Source organism: Vulpes lagopus, chromosome 2 (assembly GCF_018345385.1).
Source record: "Vulpes lagopus strain Blue_001 chromosome 2, ASM1834538v1, whole genome shotgun sequence".
In the NCBI taxonomy this organism is placed as follows: Eukaryota; Metazoa; Chordata; class Mammalia; order Carnivora; family Canidae; genus Vulpes; species Vulpes lagopus.
This window is the reverse complement of record NC_054825.1, coordinates 106,079,524-106,092,911: the sequence shown is the minus strand read 5'-3', so window position 1 is coordinate 106,092,911 and position 13,388 is coordinate 106,079,524.

The window sequence follows — 13,388 nt, the reverse complement described above, 5'->3', positions numbered from 1 at the left end:
CCCACCAACAATGAATGAGAATTCTTGTTGCTCCACATACTTACATGCACTTGGTGTTGTTTATGTATTAATGTTTTTTAAGAGAGAGAATTAGCATAGGGGAAGGGCAGAGAGAGAGGGAGAAAGAGAATCCTAAGCAGGCTCCATTCCTAGTGCAGAGCCTGACACAGGGCTCGATCTCATGACTCTGAGATCATGACCTGAGCCGAAATCGAGAGATCCTTAACTGACTGAGCCACCCATGCATCCCAGATTTTGACCATTTTATTAAGGGTAGTGGTATCTTATTTTTCTATTGTTTTAATTTTCAATTCCTTAATTACCAGTGACGTTGAGCATCTTTTCCTATGCCATCACTACATCAGGAATGAAAAAACATCAGTGCAAACAGAATGAATCACCTCTGGCCTGAATACGACAATTTTTCTTTGACTAGAATATGCTCATCTGGATGTTCCATCTGTATGTCTACTTTAGTGAAGTGTCTGTTCAGATCTTTTGCACAGTTTTCCAATTGGACTGTTTGTTTTCTTAAGTTGAGTTTTAAAACTTCTTTATACATTTTGAGTTTAAGTTCTTTATCAGATACGTGTTTTGCAAATATTTTCTCTTTGGCCTGTGACTGCTCTTCTCATTCTTTGAACAGTGTCTTTCCTAGACCAAATGTCTTTAAATTTCAAGGAAGTTTAACTTACTGATTTTTATTTCATGGATTGTGCTTTTGGTATTGTGTCCAAAGAGACATTGCCAAATCAAAGGTCACATACATTTTATTCTATATTTTCCTCTATAAGTTTTGTAGCTTTTGTATTTTACATTTAGGTCTAGGACCTATTTTGAGTTAATTTTTGTGATGAATTAAATAAAGTAATTATTTTAAGAATTTAATTCTGAATAATAACTTGTTAACATTTATCTGTATTTGAACCACAGTGTGACTAATCTGGGTTAATCTGTGAACTTCTCCATTCTTCATATCACTCAGGAGTTTACCGTATGCTTTTGTTACTATCAGTGTTCACTCTCAAGTGGTTGAGTTTTCCTTCTCCATCTACTGTGAACTGTGTTCTTTCTTACTACCTCAGCTGGGGTGGATGTTCTTTCAGTGTGGTTGCTCTTCTTAAATTGGAATCAGTTCCCTTGGTCAACATCTCATTAGTTGGGATCCTTTAGTGATAACTCAGGATTAGAGAACTGTTGGGAAGGGATTATATGCTTTGAAATGGGCATGTTCAGGTCATGAACATGAAGTGAATGCGTTCAGGTCAGAAGTAAGTTAGTCTGTCTGCACTGATATTTTTCTCCCCTGCTACAGTTCTGCCTAGCTCCCTTCTTAACCTGGGAATCTGCATCCACCTGGCCCCTGGCTGTAGGCTGACCCTGTCACAGATGCCTGGACAGACAGTCCTGTGTCTAATGAGGAAGATGCAGAAAACTGTAGGTCAGAAGCTCATGAGATTACTATCTAGTAATTCTTGTTGCTGGCTGTGTTCCAGGCTTGAGGTTGGATTGTCCATCTGAATTCTGCCAATTTCCTGCACGGTAATAAGCATATTATGAGATTTTTTTTTCTTGTAGCCCCTGAAATTCCTTATTTAAAATTTTTTTTTATTGGAGTTCAATTTGCCAACATATACCATATCATCCAGTGCTCATCCCATCGAATGCCCCCCTCAGTGCCCATCACCCGGTCACCCCAACCCCCCACCCACCTCCCTTTCCACCACCCCTTGTTCATTTCCCAGAGTTAGGGGTCTATGAGATGTTTTAGATTCAACTTAGACCTTTGGCTAAGGGTAGTCATGTCTTCCTTTCTTAATTTTTGGTGGGTTCATCTTTTAGTTTCAAACCCGCATATGTCTTTGTGACTTCCGGAAATAATTTAAATTAAAGAGTGTGTTTATGCCTAGAACCTCAGCCTTCATTCTTCCCATGGGTCTGTGTGGATTCTGATTCTTCTCTCCTGTTCAGCTCATCCTGCTCGATCTGAACCTGATGGGCCATCTCTTTCCCTCCCTTCCTCTCTCTTTCTTCTCCCATCTCTCTCGCTCTCTGTTAGACCCTCCTCAACTCCCGCAATCCCTTGTGTGGGCACAGCCTGAGATGTCACTTTTCCCCAGGAGACACACGTGTCTTTTCTATATCCGTGCAAGAGCACAGAATGACTTGATAATATCTCTCTCAGCCCCTTCTCTGCCTTCCTTGCTCACCTGGGGTTCCGTGTTCTTTTGTCTGCCCTCCAGCACAGTTTCCCAAGCCTATTGTTCACACTCCATCTGTCCTCTTGGTCTTTGCACAGATGTCCCTCCAACTCTCCAAACTAGATTGTGTTTGCTTCTCAAGGACTGGCCAAGCATCAGCTCTTTCTAGAAGTCACTATGTACTCCTAGCCCTCTATGTCCTGTGCTTCATGGCTGCTTCTTGTTCACCCAGCACACAGAGCCCTTTCCTTATGTTACTTGATTAAGTGAACCAACATATAAATAAATGAATACATTTGCAACGTTATCAACTTGCCTAACTTAGAGACTTAGGGGTTTTTAATTTACTGAGTATTCAAGGATTATGAAATTTCCTTGTGGGCCGAATCTCTCTCCTATGCACCAGAAGCAGCATGTGGAAAGAAAATGAAACCGGATGAAGAGAAGAGATTAGTGAGGGCACAGGGTCAGGAATGAAGGTCTGTGCCCCAGCCAGTGCATCCTGGAGGGGAAGGTGCCTGGGACTGGTATAAGGAATCAGTCATTTTAGCTCTGGTTGGAGCTGGTCCTACCCTCCCTGGGCAGGTGGATTTCTCTGGTGATAGAGGGTAGACCCTACTGCAGTCACAGCTAACACATGCATTCTCAGTAGTGGGGTGGGAGAGGGAGGTGTCTCCAACACTGTTCTTGGAAGGCAAAAAAAAGTCTTAGATATTGAATTGGTCTATGGTCTCCTGAATGGCTTCAATCTACAAAGAGATGCACAGTATATCTGTGGCATTATAATTTTATGCCTAATATGGCTTCTGGGGAAAAGGATGGTAATGATAAGAAGGTTGAGAAAAGCTAGGCTGATAGATGATTTTCAAGCCAAGGAAGGGATTCTGGCCAGAGATACCCTGAAGAATGGTGAGTTTCTGCACAACTCAAAGCTGCCCTGCTGAGGGGTGAGTGGGGTTGAGCTCAGCTACTCTGTGAGGTGACCCTGAACCTTGTCCCCCACAGAGAACTTTCACATTTGCACATGGCAACCTGTATAGTCCTGGAGGTCCTCAATCTGACAGTCCTTCCTGCTCATGCTTGATCCTGAGCTGGCAGCATTGGAAGGTTCAGACTAAAATGAGAATTAAATTATGGGCAGGTTAGCTGGGCAGTGATTTGATTGACAGAGAGCACTGCACCATCGCTAGAGTGAAGCAGGAATGTGGGTCATTTTAAGGACTGATAAGTCATTTTATAGCTGGAGACATGTTGATTCTGCTCCCCAGGTGGAAAGTGCCCTGGAGCAAGGTGGTGGTGTGGGATTGGAGCAACACCCCCGGAAACACCAGCCATCCCTGGGCCTTTGTGATGTGGGGCTGCTCTATCAGCTGAAAGTCAAGGCCAGCAGGAGTGCTGGTACATAAACCATTCTATTATTGGGAACTGGTTCTGCTATCCTAAATTAAAACCCTTTTGTTTGCCTTTTGGAATCCTCTTATCTTGAAAGGCCCAAAGGAAAACCAAATAGAGAGAGAGAAAAAAAAAAAAACACTGCAGAAAAGTGGGGAAATTGCCAGTTTATTTTTCTTCTAAAACATTGACTCTGGGTTGGCCTGTGGTAATACATTGGTAATAAGTCTGTTTGTATATACAGTTTATTGATAGAATATCAGTAAATAAGTGTCAAACACACAGTGAAAGACTATCAGGTAGGCAGTGCTGGGTGCACACAGATGGTTGTCATTTTGTATCATGAACTACAGGATGGTGCAAGCGTTGGCACCCCTCTCCTTGAGATAGGGGGTTGTCTGGGGCTGATTGGCTCCAGAGGCCATGGCAGGGCATGGGTGAGGTCAGGGCTGTGGGCTCTGCTCCATCCCAACCCCGCATCAAGCCACACCAAGGGCTATCCGGTATCACTTGTGGGTATGCTGACTAGGGAACATTTCCAACCCTTGGCTGTAATGTGGGTGGGTCAGTGAGCTAATTTGCACATGGGACTGACATGCTCCATACCACAAACACATAGAGCTTCTTTGCTGTTTTCTACAAATATGGAAAAGTTAGATTGTTTATTTTTCTATGGAAAGGCTGTTTAGTTCTGTGGGTGAGGATGAAGACTGTCTCCCTTAGTTTTACCCAATCAGACATGCTGCCAGGCCTGTTGTTAACATCTTTTTTTTTTTTTTTTTTTTTAAGCTTTACTTATTTCTTTGAGAGAGAGAGAAAACAGGAGTGGGGGGGAAGGGCAATGGGAGAGAATCTTCAAGCCGACTTCTTGCTGAGTGTGGAGATGCATGTGTGGCTCGAAACCACAACCCATGAGATCATGACCTGAGTCAAGAACAAGAGTTAGATGCTCAACTGAAGGAAATACCCAGGTGCCCCCTGTTGTTAATATCATGTGCTCAGTTTTACTATTGTCTGACAAGGGTGGGCAGCATGGTAGCAATAGCAGCAAACATGGAGTGAGCAGGCCCAGTCACTCAGAGGGCAGAGTGTGGCAGGAAGAGAGGAACAAGTGGCTTCCAGCTTCCAAACAGGCACCATGGAGGAGCAAGTGGTGGCTGTTGGAACAATGACAAAGTGGGTTTGTGCTTTCATTCTCTCCTGCATGACCCCATGCTATCGTTATCTCCTCTCTTGCCATGGTGGCACAAGTTATCCGTAAATAGGAGCTTGTGCACACAGTCTAGATCTTTCGGGGAACACAGATGGTACAAACTGACTAGACGTCATCACTGCCTCCTCCCCAATAAAATTGTTGGGTTGTAAGATAAAAACATTTTCAATTTTATTATATAGTGGATGCCAACTTGCTTTCCAAAGCAATCCTTGCCTACTCTTGATACTTCCACATCCTAAATTTTTGCTAGTCTTATGGGTGAAAAGTGCTATCTCTACCTTGATTTGGATTTTTCTTTCTTTTTTTTTTTTTTTTGATTTTTCTAATTACAAATGGAGTTGAGCATTTTTTTTCCATTGAACTTTTTTCCCATTAGTGTATTGTCTGTTTGCATTCCTTCCTCTGAGAACTGTATAGTCATCACCTTTGCATGTTTTTGTTGTTTTTTTTTCTGTTTTCTTATTGATTTGTAAGTTGTATAAAAATATATACATTGGGATATGAATCCATAGTTTGTTCTGTGTAAGGCAAAGAATTTTCTAGTCTGTGACTTCTCTCTTAATTCTGTTTATGGCATCTTTTGAAAAATTGAAGTTTTACATTTGGCAGAGTCAAACATTCTCTTTTATCATTCATGCTTTTTGTGTCATGGATAAAAGAATCTTACTACTCCAAAGTCATAAATATATTCTTATACTTTTTACTAATAATTTAAGATATTTTTCTTCTTTCCCATTTGGGTCTTTGATCAATCTGATACTGATTTTAGAGGTATGCATCTAATTTAATTTTTCTTTTTTATTGAAGTATAATTAATATACAATGTTATTTTAGTGTCAGATGTACAGTATAGTGATCCAACAATTCTATGTATGACTCAGTGCTCATCACAATAAGTGTACTAATTTAACTTTTCAATATGGAAACTCAACTGCCCTAATACTATTTATTGGGAGGCTCTTCAGTTCTCCACTGGTTGGTACTGCCATCCTATCATATACCAAGTTACCACATATATACAGGTCAATTTCTGGGCTCTCTTTCTGATTCATTGAATTTTTTGTCAATTCTTGTACCAACACTAAACTTTTAAAAATAGTTTTATTGAGATATAATTAACATACAATATGCTTAATATATTTAGTTTTTAATTCCATGAGCTCTCTGTATTTATATGTTCTAGTTTTTTTTGCATTGATTTAAAATTTATTTGTTTATTTTTATTTGAGTATAGTGAAGACAGAACATTACATTAGTTCCAGGTGTATGACACAGTGATTCAACAAGTTTATACATTACTGTGCTCACCACAAATGTAGCTAGCTAGCTACCATCTGTCACCATGCATCAGTGTTACAATATTATTGACTATATCCCCCATGTTGTGTCTATTATTCCTGTGACTTTTTTTTTATTCCTGTGACTTTTCCTCCCATAACTGGGAGCCTGTTACTTTCACTCCCCTTCACCCATTTTGCCCATCCTCTCACTCCCCTCTCCTCTGGCAACCACTGGTTTGTCCTCTGTATTTATAGGCTCTAGCTTCTTGAACTGAATATTTATCTCATTAATTTGTGCTTTTCTTTTTTTTTTTAATTTTTTTTTAATTTTTATTTATTTATGATAGTCACAGAGAGAGAGAGAGAGGCAGAGACATAGGCAGAGGGAGAAGCAGGCTCCATGCACCGGGAGCCCGACGTGGGATTCGATCCCGGGTCTCCAGGATCACGCCCTGGGCCAAAGACAAGCGCCAAACCGCTGCGCCACCCAGGGATCCCAATTTGTGCTTTTCTTAAAAATATTTTATTTATTTATTTATGAGAGACATATATATAGAGAGAGGCAGAGACAGAGACAGAGGTAGAAGCAGGCTCCATGAGGCAAGCCTGATGTAGGACTTGATCCCAGGACCCTGGGATCACAACCCACGCCAAAGGCAGACACTCAACCACTGAGCCACCCAGGCATCCCTGTGCATTTGTTTTAGCAAGTGGTGGCTGTTGGAACAATGACAAAGTGGGTTTGTGCTTTCATTCTCTCCTGCATGACCCCATGCTATCGTTATCTCCTCTCTTGCCATGGTGGCACAAGTTATCCGTAAATAGGAGCTTGTGCACACAGTCTAGATCTTTCGGGGAAACACAGATGGTACAAACTGACTAGACGTCATCACTGCCTCCTCCCCAATAAAATTGTTGGGTTGTAAGATAAAAACATTTTCAATTTTATTATATAGTGGATGCAACTTGCTTTCCAAAGCAATCCTTGCCTACTCTTGATACTTCCACATCCTAAATTTTTGCTAGTCTTATGGGGTGAAAAGTGCTATCTCTACCTTGATTTGGATTTTTCTTTCTTTTTTTTTTTTTTTATTCCTGTGACTTTTTTTTATTCCTGTGACTTTTTTTTTTATTCCTGTGACTTTTTTTTATTCCTGTGACTTTTTTTTATTCCTGTGACTTTTTTTTATTCCTGTGACTTTTTTTTTTATTCCTGTGACTTTTTTTTATTCCTGTGACTTTTTTTTATTCCTGTGACTTTTTTTTATTCCTGTGACTTTTTTTTTTATTCCTGTGACTTTTTTTTTTATTCCTGTGACTTTTTTTTTTATTCCTGTGACTTTTTTTTATTCCTGTGACTTTTTTTTTTATTCCTGTGACTTTTTTTTATTCCTGTGACTTTTTTTTATTCCTGTGACTTTTTTTTATTCCTGTGACTTTTTTTTATTCCTGTGACTTTTTTTTTTATTCCTGTGACTTTTTTTTATTCCTGTGACTTTTTTTTATTCCTGTGACTTTTTTTTATTCCTGTGACTTTTTTTTATTCCTGTGACTTTTTTTTATTCCTGTGACTTTTTTTTTTATTCCTGTGACTTTTTTTTATTCCTGTGACTTTTTTTTTTATTCCTGTGACTTTTTTTTATTCCTGTGACTTTTTTTTTTATTCCTGTGACTTTTCCTCCCATAACTGGGAGCCTGTTACTTCCACTCCCCTTCACCCATTTTGCCCATCCTCTCACTCCCCTCTCCTCTGGCAACCACTGGTTTGTCCTCTGTATTTATAGGCTCTAGCTTCTTGAACTGAATATTTATCTCATTAATTTGTGCTTTTCTTTTTTTTTTTTTTTAAGCTTTACTTATTTCTTTGAGAGAGAGAGAAAACAGGAGTGGGGGGGAAGGGCAATGGGAGAGAATCTTCAAGCCGACTTCTTGCTGAGTGTGGAGATGCATGTGTGGCTCGAAACCACAACCCATGAGATCATGACCTGAGTCAAGAACAAGAGTTGGATGCTCAACTGAAGGAAATACCCAGGTGCCCCTGTTGTTAATATCATGTGCTCAGTTTTACTATTGTCTGACAAGGGTGGGCAGCATGGTAGCAATAGCAGCAAACATGGAGTGAGCAGCCCAGTCACTCAGAGGGCAGAGTGTGGCAGGAAGAGAGGAACAAGTGGCTTCCACTCCAAACAGGCACCATGGAGGAGCAAGTGGTGGCTGTTGGAACAATGACAAAGTGGGTTTGTGCTTTCATTCTCTCCTGCATGACCCCATGCTATCGTTATCTCCTCTCTTGCCATGGTGGCACAAGTTATCCGTAAATAGGAGCTTGTGCACACAGTCTAGATCTTTCGGGGAAACACAGATGGTACAAACTGACTAGACGTCATCACTGCCTCCTCCCCAATAAAATTGTTGGGTTGTAAGATAAAAACATTTTCAATTTTATTATATAGTGGATGCAACTTGCTTTCCAAAGCAATCCTTGCCTACTCTTGATACTTCCACATCCTAAATTTTTGCTAGTCTTATGGGGAAAAGTGCTATCTCTACCTTGATTTGGATTTTTCTTTCTTTTTTTTTTTTTTGATTTTTCTAATTACAAATGGAGTTGAGATTTTTTTTCCATTGAACTTTTTTCCCATTAGTGTATTGTCTGTTTGCATTCCTTCCTCTGAGAACTGTATAGTCATCACCTTTGCATGTTTTGTTGTTTTTTTTTCTGTTTTCTTATTGATTTGTAAGTTGTATAAAAATATATACATTGGGATATGAATCCATAGTTTGTTCTGTGTAAGGCAAAGAATTTTCTAGTCTGTGACTTCTCTCTTAATTCTGTTTAAGGCATCTTTTGAAAAATTGAAGTTTTACATTTGGCAGAGTCAAACATTCTCTTTTATCATTCATGCTTTTTGTGTCATGGATAAAAGAATCTTACTACTCCAAAGTCATAAATATATTCTTATACTTTTTACTAATAATTTAAGATATTTTTCTTCTTTCCCATTTGGGTCTTTGATCAATCTGATACTGATTTTAGAGGTATGCATCTAATTTAATTTTTCTTTTTTATTGAAGTATAATTAATATACAATGTTATTTTAGTGTCAGATGTACAGTATAGTGATCCAACAATTCTATGTATGACTCAGTGCTCATCACAATAAGTGTACTAATTTAACTTTTCAATATGGAAACTCAACTGCCCTAATGTGGTTAGGGCCCTTACATGGAGAGGATGAAACCATGAGATCAGAGTGCTCTAGCTCCCTGTCCCATTGCACACACAGTGGGAAGGTGGCTGTCTGCAAACCAGGAAAAGGGCTCTTGCCAGGAGCTGAGTCTGCCAGCCCCTTGGTCTTGGGCTTCCAGAATCCAGAACTGTGAGAAATAAATGTCTGTATCTATATAGTCTATGGTATTTCATTGTAGTAGCCCTAGCTGACTAAGACATACACATAAGGTGATAACTATTTCAGCACTATAGCTCAGATCAGAATACTGAACGCCTGTCTCTTAGTCCATTATTTTTAAAATCAGGCTTCATTAATCTGTCAAAAAATATAAAGAACTTACTTGGGCAAGCAGAGAGCCAGAAAGTAAGAATATGAAGATGAACATTAAACCATCTCTGTCTTTGTAGGGCTTGCTGTCTAGCAGAGGAGAGCTGTGGGAAGCCCTCATTGTGACATCGAGTGATAAGAGGAGTGATGGAAGGGTATACTGAGCACTATAGAAAGGAAGACATTAATTTATAGGGTGGAGAGCAGAGAAGAAGTGGGGACAGCTTTGCAGAGGAGCAGACATTTGCACTTGGCCTTGAGGAATGACTCTGCATTCTGATACCCCCAATCTGAGTTCTGGATGAATTTGGTGGATTAACCCCTGCTTCCTCTGGAATCCCCATTCAAACAACCATATGGTGATTTAAATTTTGTTTTTAAATTGTAAATGATAAATCAGGAGTTAGAGATGAATGGGATGTATTCTGGAGGCCGAATAACATCAGGATAAATTAGACCTGACCTAGCAGAGCAGGTACACTGGATACACAAGCAGGAGAAGGAAGGGCCAGGATGCTGCTGCTCTGTGCAGCTGCCAGAATGGCTCAGGATCTGGAGCTGCAAATATCTCTGAAGATGTAGGTGCAGCTGGGATGGGAAGACAGGTTGAAAGTCTGCAGAGAAGTGTTTAGGGTTCCCCCCATCCCATACCATTAAGCAGCTACACCTCCTCTGCTCCAGCAGAAGACTGTATGGTTACTCTGTGAAGATATCCTGAGGGGCATCAGGCTCAGTTAAGGCTGGAGGCTACACATTGGATAGTGAGACACACTAGAACCTTCCCCAGTCCTGTTCAGGGTACTGTCAAGCATACTCACATACCCCAAGCAGAATGCTGGAGTTCTCTTCTGGGGAAACTAAGCAGCCTGAGAGAAAAGGCCTTTACATACTAACAACTGTGCATGTCCAGTGAAAACTACATCCAATTTCCTCGCCATGAAACCCCCTGTCCACAAGTCCTACCATGCACACAGAATTCTAAACAGTTTATCTGAGATTTACTCTTAAATATGATTGAGCAGACTCAAAGATCTTGAGACTTAGGGGAAAGTTTCCAACATTAAAAAGCAGATCAATAACAAACAAATGACAAACACAAATAAAAAAAGGAGAGGAAATAGACAATTTGAGAAGCAGTGGAACTCTCCCCACTCCCAGTCTTCCATCCTGCCCCCAACAGATAACTTTGAAAACACTAGACAAGACATAGGCAGAAGTTCTTGCAGAGAATATTCCTTTTCAAATAAAAGGCAAAGTCTTACTAGGAAAGATATCTCTGTCCTTCTCTATTCTTTTTTTTTTCCTGGAATGTGGGCACAGCGCCTGGAGGTAAGAGCTGCCATCTTGTGATGATGTCACAAGCAAAGAAGGTGGAATAGAAAGGTAAAAAGAGCCTGGTTTCTGAAGAACCTGTTGAGACTCATGCCTGCCTTGGAATGTCTATTTGTGGGCCTCTTCTTCTTCTTCTTCTTCTTCTTCTTCTTCTTCTTCTTCTTCTTCTTCTTCTTCTTCTTCTTTCTTCTGATTTTATTTATTTATTCATGAGAGACAGAGAGAGAGAGAGAGAGAGAGAGAGAGAGAGAGAGAGGCAGAGACACAGGCAGAGGGAGAAGCAGGCTCCATGCAGGGAGCCCGATGTGGGACTTGATCCAGGGTCTCCAGGATCACACCCTGGGCTGAAGGTGGTGCTAAACCGCTGCACCACCAGGGCTGCCCTGTGGGCTTCTTTTTATATGAAATAAATGAATTCCTTGCTTGTTTAAGGTCACTCTAGAAAGGTTTTCTGTTACTTGCAAATGAACATAATCCTAATCCATTTAATGAACATTGTTTAGAATATAGAGAAGACACAGTTCAAAGAGTTGAACATAGTTAAGACTTGGGGGTGTGGAAAAATGGGGCAGAGGATGATTGTTTTTCTTTACTGTAATATTTATAGAACTATTTTTAAGAAAGTTACATGTATAATTTTGAGAGAACCACAAATTAACCAAGAGTGAGAGAAAAATTGGTGGAGAGATGGGTAGAGCATTCTGGGCCAATGGAATGGACATAGTTTTGAGAAGGGGTAAAGGGGTGGGGGAGGAGCAAGAGATAAGACTAGGAAGAAGGAAGCTGGACACAGATAGTGGAAAGTTGGATAAGCCAAGCTATAGAACTTGGATCAAAAAAAAAAAAAAATCTAAAAAAAAAATCTCCTAAATGTTGATAAGTTCAATCATAGCGTAGCATCCTGGAGAAGCTAATGTATCTGAGTCATTTCTCTAGAAGGGAACTACTTGTTCTCTGAGGAGAACAGAGGTACAAACAATTCAATTTAATCACTCAATCTAAAGGGGATGATTCGTATCATTTTGACTATGTTTATGATTATTTTGGTCTGATCTTCTTCTCCTGTTTTAGAAAATAGATAAGGATTTGATGGTAATTAAACATGAACAAAAATAATGTGAAATTTTACTATTGAGTTTGAGTGCCAAGGAAACAATACTATGAGTTCAGCACTATTAGCTATATGAGGCTGTGTTACTTAATTTCTCTGTGGTTCAGTTTCTTCATCTGTAAATTGTTATAATAATACCTACGTGTTAGAGTTTTGGGGATTTGATGAGTTAATGTAAAGTCCTTAGAAAGGTGGCTGGAATATAGTAAGTGCTATTTATAAGTTTGCTATAGTTACTGGGCATTATCTGATGTCAAGTGGTAAGAATACCTGAAAAAAGATCTATTGAGGATCCAAATGTTATGGCAAATAACAATATTATAATATGTAACAGAGGAACAAAAACCCTATTACCTATCTCGACAAGTAGAAAAACATCTGAAAGCAATCAAAGGAGAGTTAATAAAGAACAATTGGATGAATTAACTGTGAACAATAGTCCAATTAAATGTGCTGTTACAAAAACTGCCTTTGGGCAGGAGGTTCCCGGAGGCAAAGGAAGGGAGGATGAGAATGAAGGTCAGTGGGGAGTAGAAGAAGCTACATGGATAAATCGAATCTGTCCTTATGGAACATGAGTCAACAGTATGATCTAAATACTGTAGAAGGCAAAGCCACATTTGGGCACGGTAACAGACCCAGGCTGAATAGCAGGACATACTTCATTATTCCATTTCTTTTGGCTCTTGCTGGGCTCTATTCAGACTTTTCTTTTGGTTACATTTCCAAAAATCACATGTTACAGACTGTGGAGAGGAGTGTAGGGATCCTGACCCAGAGTTTGGAAAGCAAGAGAGGTACAGAAAGCTTACAATAAGCAGCGCCCAGACCAGCTCTATGCTGACAATGACTTGTGGCTCAGGTTTGGAAGAGAGAGGCTTCGATTACTCTGATTAGTCAAGGACATCGGGATCAGAAGTCACAATGTGACACTGCCAGCAAGGGGAATAGACATTGAATTCAGGAGTAACCTAAACACAAGAATGGATCGGTCAGTGGGACCGGGTGGCCACCAGAGGCTAGGAATAATGCCAGGAACATGATGGGTTCAGAAAACTGCCTTTCAGGCTGACTTTGGCATAGACATGGGCTCAAAGTTGCCCTGAGAAAATACTGTGGTTAGCCAAGCCCAGCAAGCACTGCCTGTCCTCAGGACTTCTCTGGGTGCAGACTCCACTGACTGATCCCCACCCCCAGGACTGCTAAAGGTGCACAGGCCCTTGTGGCTGATGAAAATCACACTCAGTAGTGGGTCATTCAGGCACCCCATGGCTGCTTTAGGCTGACTGATGGTGA